We start from the raw sequence: 12,079 nt of genomic DNA, 5'->3' as shown, positions 1-12,079 counted from the left end.
TGTTTGCCAACAATTTTCTTTTTAATGCCTGGCATAAATAATATCCTAGGTGAAATGTTATTGTTCTGGTACATTCTACTGACTGAGCAATTTTTTATGGTGAGAGTTCCATTGAAGTAAATTCAAAATTATATGGGGGCTAACGAAAGTGTGGCGAACTTTTGGGCAATATTGTGAATTTTTACCTGACTGAGAAAGAAAGAAAAGTACCAGTCGTGGCTACTGCCTAAAAAGGGCCAAAATTGAAAAGGGACCAGCGGACCAAATGGGGGTGGAAGGAATCATTTTTTGTCCAAATGGACCAAAGTGGCAACCGTAGCGAAGAAAACTACCTTTCAAATTTCTCCACAGACACTTGTGAGTTTCTCGGTGATGAGCGTTACCACATGGGCTAGAATCGCGAATAAAAGAACTGGTAACGATATTCGGTTACATAATGTTCTGGGAACTATTTTACCGGTAACGCTCAGAATCGGAGCGTAATAGACAATAATCATTTAGTGAAATTTTAAGCTTCCAGCTTTTAAATTGTGGTAGAAATTACGAAAAGCTCATTATCTTAACAATCGGTTGTATGGGATATATGCTATATATACGATCGATTACGACGATTTTTCCAGACAACAATATGTGTCATATAAGAAAGCATTTGGTGCAATTTGAAGCTTCTTATATGCTCTAGTAGTCAGATCTGGTCCGTTCGGACAAATTTCTAATCAGATCCCAAAATATAGCCGCTGACCAAATTTCATCGAGCTATCTCAAAAATTGAGGGACTAATTTCCATTCAAACAGACAGACGGACATGACTAAATCAACTCAGACTGCCATCCTGATCATTTCGGAAACCTATTGCTGGGCCTATTTTTCCTTTTTGAAGAACTTACAATGTTACGACTAGTTACACACTTAACATACCAGTTCATGTTCATGAAAGGTATAAAAATAAGTTACCTAGCGATTTGAGTTGAAGGTGTTTAAAAAATTATTAACCATATGTCCAGGGTTATGTAGCGTTTCAAAGTTTAAATATTCACAGAGTGCCTGAACTATGTTTTAATTCGAAGTCGGACCACCTCAAATTTTTTTTTGCGGATTCCTATTTCGTGAGCTAAAATAAGATCAGCAATAGATTTTTTCCGAAAATTCCCAGAGCGCTTTTTGCGAAAACTGGCCAAAAACCTTTTCATAGGTTGATTCATATATTGGCTTATAACTTTATTTCTGTTTAGTCTACAAAACTTGTATGTCATCAGAAAGAGGACATTTTGGCGCTTCCAATAATGTATAATTTGTAAATTTATATGTAGATATGTCAGAGAAACCTTACCTTACGTAGTACATCGCTTGTTGAAGGCTTTGAGGAGTGTTTTCAATGTTGGTGGTCCTGTGCTAGATATATTTCCGGTACGTATATTAAGGTACTAGCCCGACCAGCTCGGGAATGATTTATGTGACCACATTAAACCTTCTAGGCCATAACGCCCCTCCCCAGGCACCAGAGCCTCGCCTGCTAAACATGTGTATAATACATTCATATCTATAAAGCTTTGTATTGCGCTTATCAACCCCTTCGCTTGTTCATTTCCTATAACGGAAGAACTAGTCAGTTTGATTGAAACACGCTATTATTGAGGTATAATTGTACTAATCCCAAAGTAGTATAAAAAAGATCATTTTGCAATACTTAATATAGAGTTAGCAGAAAGTGCATAATTATCACTAACTCCCCAAAATTTGTTACAATATATGGTATCGCCATTGTTTAGTCCTGCTGCTAGAATTATCTTGTAACTTCTAGCTTTGACTTAAGATTTTTTACAATATTCAGGCCGAAGTTCAGACACACTTCCTTGCGTTTCTCAGGGTAGATCGCATTTATCTTTTGCTACACATGTATATAAATCAACTAAATTTATCTCTGATTACCACGTTTTATCGCTAATGCGCACAATGAGTATAAGATCGTTTTCATACGAATTTTGATTTTTTCACTAGCTTTTATCTTTTTTATCTTAGTTTTCCGCTGACTCGTGACTAACGTAGTTGTGATCAATTGTTTTACCATGAATTACTCAAAAATAAGCTCAGCCACTGTGTATGGATTAGCTGCTTAGACGTTTAAACGCTCCGCTCTAAATTCTGGTACAGATTGACCGTATAAAGTTTTCAAAGAGGTCACGCCAACCTGAACTTTTTTTAAAAGTTTTTTCGCACTTATGGTTAATTTACATTGACGATCTTTTTGAAAACTTGTATGTTTATGAAAAGAAACATTATACATCACATGGCGAAATTATTTGCATCAAAAAAGATTAACTGTTTTACTCAGCTGTTATAACGGTAGCTTATATCGGCAAAACCTAATAGCAATAAATAAAAGTTTCGTGTATTGGGTTGCTCTACACCATTTCAAGTTGGATTTTGGATAGCGTTAGTTGGATTTTAGAATTGTCAATTGGAATTTAGAAAGCGTCAATTGGACTTTAGAATAGTCATTGGAAATTAGAAAGTGTCAATTGGATTTTAGAAAACGTAAATTGGATTTTAGAAAACTTGAAATTGTTCACTTTGACTTTAGAAAGCGTCAATGGGATTTTAGAAGACGTAAACTGGATTTTAGAAAGCGGCAATTGTACTTTAGAATAGTCAATTGGAATTTAGAAAGCGTGAATTGGATTTTAGAATATGAAAAGGTTAAATAAGCATAAGAACGAGTTATAACAGGCGGCTAATACGATTATTTTAAGTAAGTAAGAGTTATAAGAAAAAGCATACAAACAGTTCATGTAACAAAGAAAACTAAAGGTTCATTCACCAACCGGCATGTCTTCTCTTTCCGCGTAGAAAATGGAGCTGTGCTGCACTGCCCTGGCACAATCTCCCCCAGTTATCGTGGCCTTAGCGGCGTCCATAAGCGTTTCCACGTATTCTAACCTTTGCTCGCATACCCCGGAGCCTACTGTAATAGGAACTTCCATTTGGATTTTCACGTAGCTCTTCACTTTTGCCCAAATAATTTCTATTGGGTTTAGCATAGGGCTATATGGTCCCAGCCGTAGAAGTTTGGACCTTCCACCCGTATGCTCCTCTATGGCAACTCCTATGCGTTGTCGCATACAACGACCAAGTCGCTAAGGCTGTTTCCCTGTTGCTCCCACAAGTCCAACATATTTTGTGCCCATAAAGCGCAGGCAGATGAATTAAAAGATCCTCGTTGTCTGTCGACATTCACAACCACTGATGCTGCGATTGCTCCTATTAAGTGGACGTTTGGCCCTCTGGCTGCAGGAACCTGCTGCACAGCACGACTGCCGACCTTTTACCGCCCTTTAGTATGGCGGCAAAACAAGTTGAAGTTCGTCTCGTCGATCCAAACTATTTGCTTGCCCTCTGTAATGTAATTATTTAGTTCACCAACGTAGCTAGCACGTTTCTCCTTATTCTCCGCACTGTTCATTGTAACAGGCTGCATGTGAACCGTTTTTAAACTATACCGTCGAGGTAGTTTCCTACGGTGGTTCGGGAGAGGACTACTCCGAATTCGCTTCGGATGCGCTCACAAATTTGCTTTAGGGTCATGCTGCATTTCTCCTCAAGCCACCCCAACATAACGTCAACCTGATCATTCGTGAGCAATTTCGACCTATTTCGGCCTCTTGGTTTGAATATCTTTTCACCGGCGTTCACTCATGACCATGCCGTTTTGTAAGCGATACCCAAAGTCTGAGCCAGAGCCACCCAATTTTCGCCCCTTGCAGCTACGTTAAAAATCCTCTCCCGGTCATGCGATGAGGTTCTCATGTGCACTCTTCTATTGCGCGTATTCAATCCTGAGTAGGTACACAGAGTCAATACAAAGAAAGCTGTGAAAATTATAAATATTATATAGTTACCCGTTATATCTCTGCGACACATAGGACACGCTCCTCGATCCTCTACAATAGTTTGTACACAGGTTGTGCGAAAGAAATGCCCACACGGCGAAACTGTACTGACCCCTTTGCCGCGACGCATAGAGCTTAAACAAATGCCACAGTCATCTTTCATTTGCCTTTTTCCAGTTTTTTTAATTTGATAACAAAATGTATGAATTTAGCACGGACCGATACAATCTTCGCTTGAAAATAATTATTTTACCTATAAAAAAAAGATTTTGCATTGACAAATACCGCTCATTGCCAAGTGATTCAAAAAAATGAAATCAAAATTTTCTAAAATCCAATTTACGCTTTCTGAAATCCAACTTACGTTTTCTAAAATCCAATTGACGCTTTCTAATTTCCAATTGAATATTCTAAAATACAATTGATGCTTTCTAAAATCAAGTTTATGTTTTCTAAAATTCAATTGACGTTTTCCAAAATCCAATTGACGCTTTCTAAAGTCCAACTGAACAATTTCCGGTTTTCTAAAATCCAATTTACGTTTTCCAAGATCCAATTGACGCTTTCTAATTTCCAATTGACTATTCTAAAATCCAATTGACGCCTTTTAAATTCCACCTGACTATACTAGAATACAATTACTTACTTACTTGACTATTCTAAAATACAATTGATGCTTTCTAAAATCAAGTTTACGTTTTCTAAAATTCAATTGACGCTTCCCAAAATCCAGTTTACGTTTTATAAAATCCAATTGACGCTTTCTAAATTCCAACGGAAGAATTTCCAGTTTTCTAAAATCCAATTTACGTTTTCTAAAATCCATTTGACGCTTTCAAAAATCTAATTAACGTTTTCTAAAATCCAATTGACGCTTTCTAATTTCCAATTGACTATTCCAAAATCCAACTGACGCTTTCTGAAATTCAATTGGCTATTCTAAAATCCAATTGACGCTTTCTAAAATCCACTTCACCCTTTCTAACATCCAACTTGAAATGGTGTAGATTACTTCGGGTTGAAATATTTCAGATATGTAATTGTATTTAATGACAAACTTTCTTGCTCTGAGTGGCTGCAAAGCGAATTCCGTACATGGTGGTATTATCCCATCAGCTGATTGCTTCTTCTTCACAATTATCTAATATGCCTTAGCACAACAAGATATCAGTCAATCGAAATCAATGCTAATTTTCTTTTGAATGGACTACGCCTCGGAGTTGCTCTAGTATTTTTTGTTTCATTATTCTGCTCAAAATTAAACTAGAGCAATGATCACAAATTTTTGCATCAGCTTCTTTATTAGAGTAAGTTGCAAAAAGCAAATTGTGGTATCTGAATTCTTAATAGAAATAATTCATTTCAGCTCACAATTCATTCAAGCTCACAAAAACAGCCTTTAATGTTGCAATTATTTTATTAAAATAAAAAAAAACACTACATTCATATATTTGTTTGTAGTAAAATATTCATTAAAGTATTATCGTTTTTTGTTTATCTTAACTACTTAAAGTACCAATAGCTACAGTTAAACGGCCAAACTGGCAGAGTAAAGCTATCTTCTCTTCTAACGGTAGTTTAAAGTCGTACAGAAAAACTGGCCCTTATAATTCAATATTTTGCTTTTTGGTTGTAAAGGTCGAATTGTGGTCACTTTTTATGAAAATAAATGATTATAAGACCATAATTCACTTGCGGAATGATTTTAAATTTTATTACGCATAGTTCAACTCTTTTCACGTTCGTCAAAAATTATAATTTTTAAGTTTTCCGTGCCATACATATATCGTAATTGGAAATCTGAACAAAATTTCACGTGAACTTAATACCAGCCTTATTAAATGCACATACATATGTATAATTAAAAATTCAGTTACTGTTCATGAAAACGACTTACTTTGGCTGGAGCTAACCGAAATGATTAAATACCGAAGTACGTGCGTCTTTATTTCAACCATAATATTATTATTACTACTTTAAATTTTGGCACTCATTAAATACATACAGCAATTGTATTATTTCAAGATCAAGGTCATTTTTAGCGTAAACATGTATGTATGTATGTGCCTTAAAGTTCTTCGCATAGACAGTATTTAAAAAGGTTAGCAGTCTTTATCATATGGGCAGTCACTCAATTATTTATCATACAAAATATTGTTATTGATTTTATGTAGAGTTTGTTTTAATTAGTTGTATATATCGACTGCTGAGTGGAATATCACCCTATCTCGGCTATGCCTTAACTCAAAAATTCCCTATTTAGAAACTGTTTAACGAACGTCCCAACTTGCAATAGGACGCCTTCGAGAGCAAATCTGATATAAGGGATGTTTTAAAAAATACTGTGAGATAGGGAGTTTTTCAACTGGCAGCAGAAATAAGGTAATAATTCACTCAGAAGCCGACATATCTAGTTATTTGTGGTTGTCTCAGTATGTTCAACGCTATTTCCGAGTACTCTCCGTTGCAAAATTGAAAATTCAGCACAAAAAAGAAAATATATACCTTATGATAGAGCAGTTCTTTTTCCTTGAAGATAACCAGAGTTGGGAAAATAAGTATAAAAAAAAAATAAGTATAAAAAAAAAATAAGTATATAAAAAATTACACGGCCATCCAACTCTCACATTCTCCGTGCATCTACAGGAAATACACCATGAACGAAGTTGCCAGGCCAGAACACTGCTTCTAACATATTCATGAGCTATCTCCTTCGATTTCGGAGCCCCAATTCCACACTGAGGCCCAGATGCTCATTGTGAGAATATTATTAAAATGCTTTAGGACTTTTTTAAACCGTTATCGTCACTCTCTCGCCAAAAGCAAACATAAGCAGAATATAAGATTTAGTGTTAATAATTAACGAGCCGGACCCGTGCGCATCTTGCACAACCAATATAAAATTTTCTTATCAAAAATTAACATAAATCAGCTGTTCTATCAATAAATTATAGCTTACAGCTTGCGCGCCATCTGGCGTACGGTAGCAACTGCCGGTAATGCAGTGCAAATATTTATAATAGTGCTATAGTACAAATAGATTTGTTTTTGTGCTCACAATCGTTTATTTTTAACAAATTGGTTTAATAAAATATAGCTCAACAAAAGCACTACGACCAAAATTGCCCAAAGGCCGCTAATAGCCCGAATCCATTTTTACAACCAAAACTTTATTTATATATTTGGATTCCAAATAAGAGCGAAAAAGGGACCCGTACATAAAAACAGCAATTAGAAATAATATATATCGCTCATTTGCTGCAACGTCGTCATAACTCAAAAAACATAATTTTACAGGAGAGCCATTCAAAGATTTTAACTGCCATATGTTGCGCATATAAAGGCACATTTTCATTTTTATAACACGTGCTAAATTTTTAACTGATCACGAAGATTTTTTTATATAATATAGATCACGATATTGGGTACGTTTATATGTTATTAAATCAAAAGTCATGTTTTTTGAGTAATGACGACGTTCCAGCAAATGAGCGATATGATTAATTGCTCACTTAAACTTATTCTTCTGTATATATGTATAAAGAAGAAACCACTCCGCCGATTTTATTCAAATTCGCAGGATACTTCACAGCAGCACGGATTGTGTTCCTGTGAAGTTTCTTTCCGGTAAGTGGACCAGGGGCCGAACTATTCGAACGAATTCGATTTATCTGAAATTTGGTATTAAGATAGCCCTTTGCCTAGTTTAGTATATACGCTACCTTTTTCCGGGAAGTGGACCAGCGGACGATCTATTAGAACAAATTCTGTTCATGGTTCGATTTGTCTGAAATATTGGCCCTTTGCCTAAATTAGTATGTACAATACTTTTTTTCCGAGAAGTGAACCAGGGGCGGATCTACTCAAATCAATCTTACGTATGATTCGGTAGCTTAGAAAATTTAGTAGGTTGGTAGTTGGAACTGGGACTAGGACTTGAGCTGGGACCGTAACTGGGACTGGAGCTGGAAAGACAGTTGGGACGGAGGAGAGAGAAGGAGATGGAGCTAGGGGGAAAAGAAGTTAGGGAAAAGACGAAAAGGGAGAAAAAGACGCAGATAAAGAGAAAGGCAGAGGAAGGAGTGAGTAAAAAGGATAAAGGAAAGAGGGAGAGAGAGGGAAGGAGAGTAAGAGGAAAAAACTGTTTAAAATTTTTGCAGAAAGGCCAAAGTTAGGGCAGAATAACGTCTGCGGGGTCTACTAGTATAATATAAACGTCGACTTTTGCAAGCCATGTTCTTCAAAAATATGAAATACCGAAAATCCCGGGATCGCAAAAATCAACCTAGAATTTTCTGCGAATACTGACACTAATACGAGTTCATCAGGCATAGCTATCAAATATAAATCACATTTTGTGGTTTAGAATTAACTAATTAACTTTTGCTGTAGAAAATAATGTGAAACGACAAATGTGCAATGGCCAAGTAATTAATTTCTGATTCATTGGCATTTTTTGAGCGCTCCAACGGACTCTCGAATATCCAATTAAATTGAACACATATAATCCCCATTAAATAGGTGCGATCACTCACAAATGTTTTAAGGTATCCTCTAACGGAAGTCCAAGGAAATGTGCAGTTTCAATAGGCTTTGACCAAAGAAATATAGAGACTTTGGCCCCACATAACAATTGGTGTCATGTGGGGACACTTTATATGCAGGACAGGCGTTGATCCCCTCTGTGCCAGTACATCAGTCATCTAAATTCCCTCCATTCCACTATGACCCGTAACCCATATAACGGATATTTATAGAGTTTTTGTAAACGCAGCATAAAAACGCTTGCATGCTGTAGGGTTCTTATTATTTTTATTTAACTTTGTATTTTAATTACTTTGAACTTTGTAATTTTAAAATATTTTATCAGTATTTTAATTTTCAATTTTGATTTTTCAATTAGAAGAAAGATCAAAATAAAATATAATCAAAATACCTTCTTTAAAAAACAGAATTTTTAATTATAACCTACAACTAGCGATCCCGCCTATATACCTAAAATTGTGCTACAAAAAATTAATGCAATTAATTAGTGCGCCTAAAATCAGGCAAAAGAACATTTTTTAAAAGCAAATATTGAATAGTAGGGGTTTTTTTATTACGCGAGCTCGAAAAAACGCTCCAACTAGCTAAACAGTTTCATTACGGCAAAACCATACAGATGGTTACTTTTTTTTAGCTGCTTTGACATTTCTACTTCTAGCGCGGTATGTTTTTGACACTCAACCAGAGAATAACAAAAACAAAATACATGAAATGCGTGTGTTTGTTTGTATGTATGTCCCCTGCCGCCACGCTGTTATTTTTTTTATCTGCACATTCGTATGTTCATTTCATTCGCGCGTTCACAATAGGGGGACTCATGAAAGCTTATAAACTTATAAGGTGTAAAATTATATCCATTTACACACACTGTTATAAGAACGCACCTAGTAATATTCTTGATAAACTTGATTGTTTATCAGCTGTATTATTGCCAAACAAAATTTTTTTGATTGCTTACAAATTAAAAAATGCCAAGATTAAGTGAAAAATCAAAACTAAAGTCTTTACTAAGATATTCTTGTAAATGACTTGCTGATGTTGGAGATTTCTGATGAACATGCCTGCTGTAATGTCTGCAAGATTGCATTCCTTTGAGTTTACCGCGTTTACACAATGAAATGTGCGCGTAAATTTATACAAATTGTGTAAATGATTTTTCATACAAAATTTGACAGCTCGTTTACGCACTAGATAAATTTATACGTTTACACACTTTATAAGGCATTTATAAGGTTACATGAGTCCCCCTAATAGTGCCCTATTTTTGAATATGCAACACTATACAACACTATCAATCAGGTCGACAATTACCTAAGCGGTTTCAGTTGAAACCGCTTAGCCAACGCAACTTGATTACTTTTTATTGTTGCTTTCCACGCAATTCGGTAAGCTACCTAGTGTTTTAATTGTAATAGTTTGCAACGAAATACAGCTAGTGTTGTGCAAAATATAAACAGCATTAAAATGAAAAAAACATATTTTAACAACATCTACAATAACAATATAAATCAACAACTACAAAAAATGCATTCCTACTGTTGTTGTGGAAGCCCTCAAATCGGTGTTTATTATCTTGGAATTTGTCAGCAGTATCTATTTTTCGTCCTTGTGGTTGAAGTTAATAATTATTTGAATAGTGTTCTATTGAATTATCAATTTGGAATAGCATCGATCAACTTTTGCTGTTGGCTGTTATTTAAAAACTGTGTTTTTACAAGAAGACTTCATTTATTATTAAACAGCAATTAGTGTATTCATTTATTCGTGATGCGTCTGCGCTATTTATTTGATAAAAAGGGTGAGCAGATAATACAGTTTAATAGAGACAAGGAGCAGCAGTATCAGTTTTTCATGACTGCATTAAAGTTTATTGGTCAAAATTGTTCTGCATATGTATTTCATTTATGCCACATTCATTGGCTCAATTGAAATAATCTTATATCCATCTACCAATTGCAATAATAGTCATCGACAAAAGTAAAAAAGCTGTAGTCAACGCAGTACAATGCAAAGCAAAATAAAGCAAATAAAAAAAAAAAAAAAACAACTAAGAACGGGACTGTCTTCGGCTTTGCCAAAGACCTCACAACTTTCATGAATGGGGCTGAACAATAATCTTATCCCATTCGTAATCTCCAAATAATGCGCTGTATAAGATAAGAAATATATAGTTAACAGATGTACATACCTGAACGATTTTAAGATAAATATAAAAAAATGGCAAAAAAACCCTTATCTGAACGATAGGTTATATGGGATATATATTGTATTGGAAACTAAGGGAGAAATGGCCAAAAATCTTTCTATCTGAACGATCGGTTGTATGGGATAGGTATATACTAGGGCGGGTCGATTTAAAAATCGCTCATTGCTCTGTGAAAATCGTATTCTAGGGATCAAAATAAGAAACTTTGCCGAAGGAACTATACCTCTAAAACGAATTCTGATGTCCCCCCTTTGGGTCAAACTTTTGGGTAGGGGCAATTTGAATTCTACCTGCTGTGTCTTGTGGTGGCTTAAAAAAAACAACACAATCAATTTTACGATCTGCAATTGTGTCACAGTTATACCTTCATTTTTTAAAACGGTTGAATAAAAAACCCACACAACTATGTTTACGACATGCAAATGCATCACAGTGATGCCTTGGTTTTAAAAGGGGGTTGTAAAAACGCTAATTTCTAATAATTTTTTTTAATTTCTTTTCTATTACTAAGTTAAATTCATTTTTTCATTTACATACATATGTTCTGACTAAATAAATTTCTAAAGAGAAAAATAAACTCCAAAAAGAAAAAACATAGGCATTTCAAAGTGGGATTTTTCAAAATTTGCCCCTACGACCCAAAGGGGGGGACATCAGAATTCCTTTTAGAGGTATGGTTCCTTCGGCAAAGTTTCTTATTTTGACCCCACGAATATGATTTTCACAGAGCAATGGGCGATTTTTTTGCCTCCCCACAAATCGACCCGGCCTAGTATATACTATATACATATAGCTCCGATCAAAGTGATTTTTTAAGGGAATCTTGTATGATATATTAGAATAAATATCACCAAGTTTAACGTTTTTATATTGGAAATTAAGGGAGAAAAGGCTAAAAAACTTTCTATCTGAACGATCGGTTTTATGGGATATATACCATATATAGCTCCGATCAAAGTGATTTTTTCAGGAAATCTATGATATATTAAAATATAATACCTTCTAAATTAAGGGAGAAAAGGCCAAAAATCTTTCTATCTGAACGATCGGTTGTATGGGATATAACTATATATAGCTCCGATCAAAGTGATTTTTTCAGCATATCTTCTATGATGTATTAGAATATGTATCACCGAGTTTCACGTTTATACTTTCTAAATTGCGGCAGGAATGACCAAAATCGTCTTATCTGAACGATCGGTTGTATGGGAGAAATATGTTATAGTGGTCCGATCCTACCGGATCCGACAAATGTCTAATATAATACAAAAATACATCCTTGTGCCAAATTTCATTGAGATATCCCAAAATGTGAGGGACTAGTTTGCATTCAAACAGACAGACGGACGGACAGACGGACATGGCTATATCAACTCAGTTCGTCGCCCTGATCAATTCGGTATACTTAATGGTGAGTCTATCTTCTATATTTCTCAACGTT

At 35.2% G+C, this 12,079-nt stretch overlaps 1 protein-coding gene across 21 annotated transcripts in view; it reads left to right on the top strand.

The window, feature by feature from the left end:
- Positions 1 to 12,079, top strand: part of LOC137239890 (protein rolling stone) — a 195,700-nt gene that overhangs the window by 92,169 nt on the left and 91,452 nt on the right. The window contains exon 1 of one of the 21 annotated variants that reach the window (XM_067765680.1): positions 2,031 to 2,145. The exons of 19 other annotated variants lie outside the window; for them this stretch is intronic. The gene's annotated coding sequence lies outside the window, so the exon portion shown is untranslated. Of the gene's footprint in view, positions 1 to 2,030; positions 2,146 to 5,045; positions 5,195 to 12,079 lie in introns of those variants that run through there. One more of the 21 variants, XM_067765679.1, reaches the window with a different exon arrangement.

Source organism: Eurosta solidaginis, chromosome 2, assembly GCF_040869045.1.
Source record: "Eurosta solidaginis isolate ZX-2024a chromosome 2, ASM4086904v1, whole genome shotgun sequence".
Taxonomy (NCBI): Eukaryota; Metazoa; Arthropoda; class Insecta; order Diptera; family Tephritidae; genus Eurosta; species Eurosta solidaginis.
Note: the sequence above shows the minus strand (reverse complement) of the source record. Positions and strands in the feature narration are given on the sequence as shown.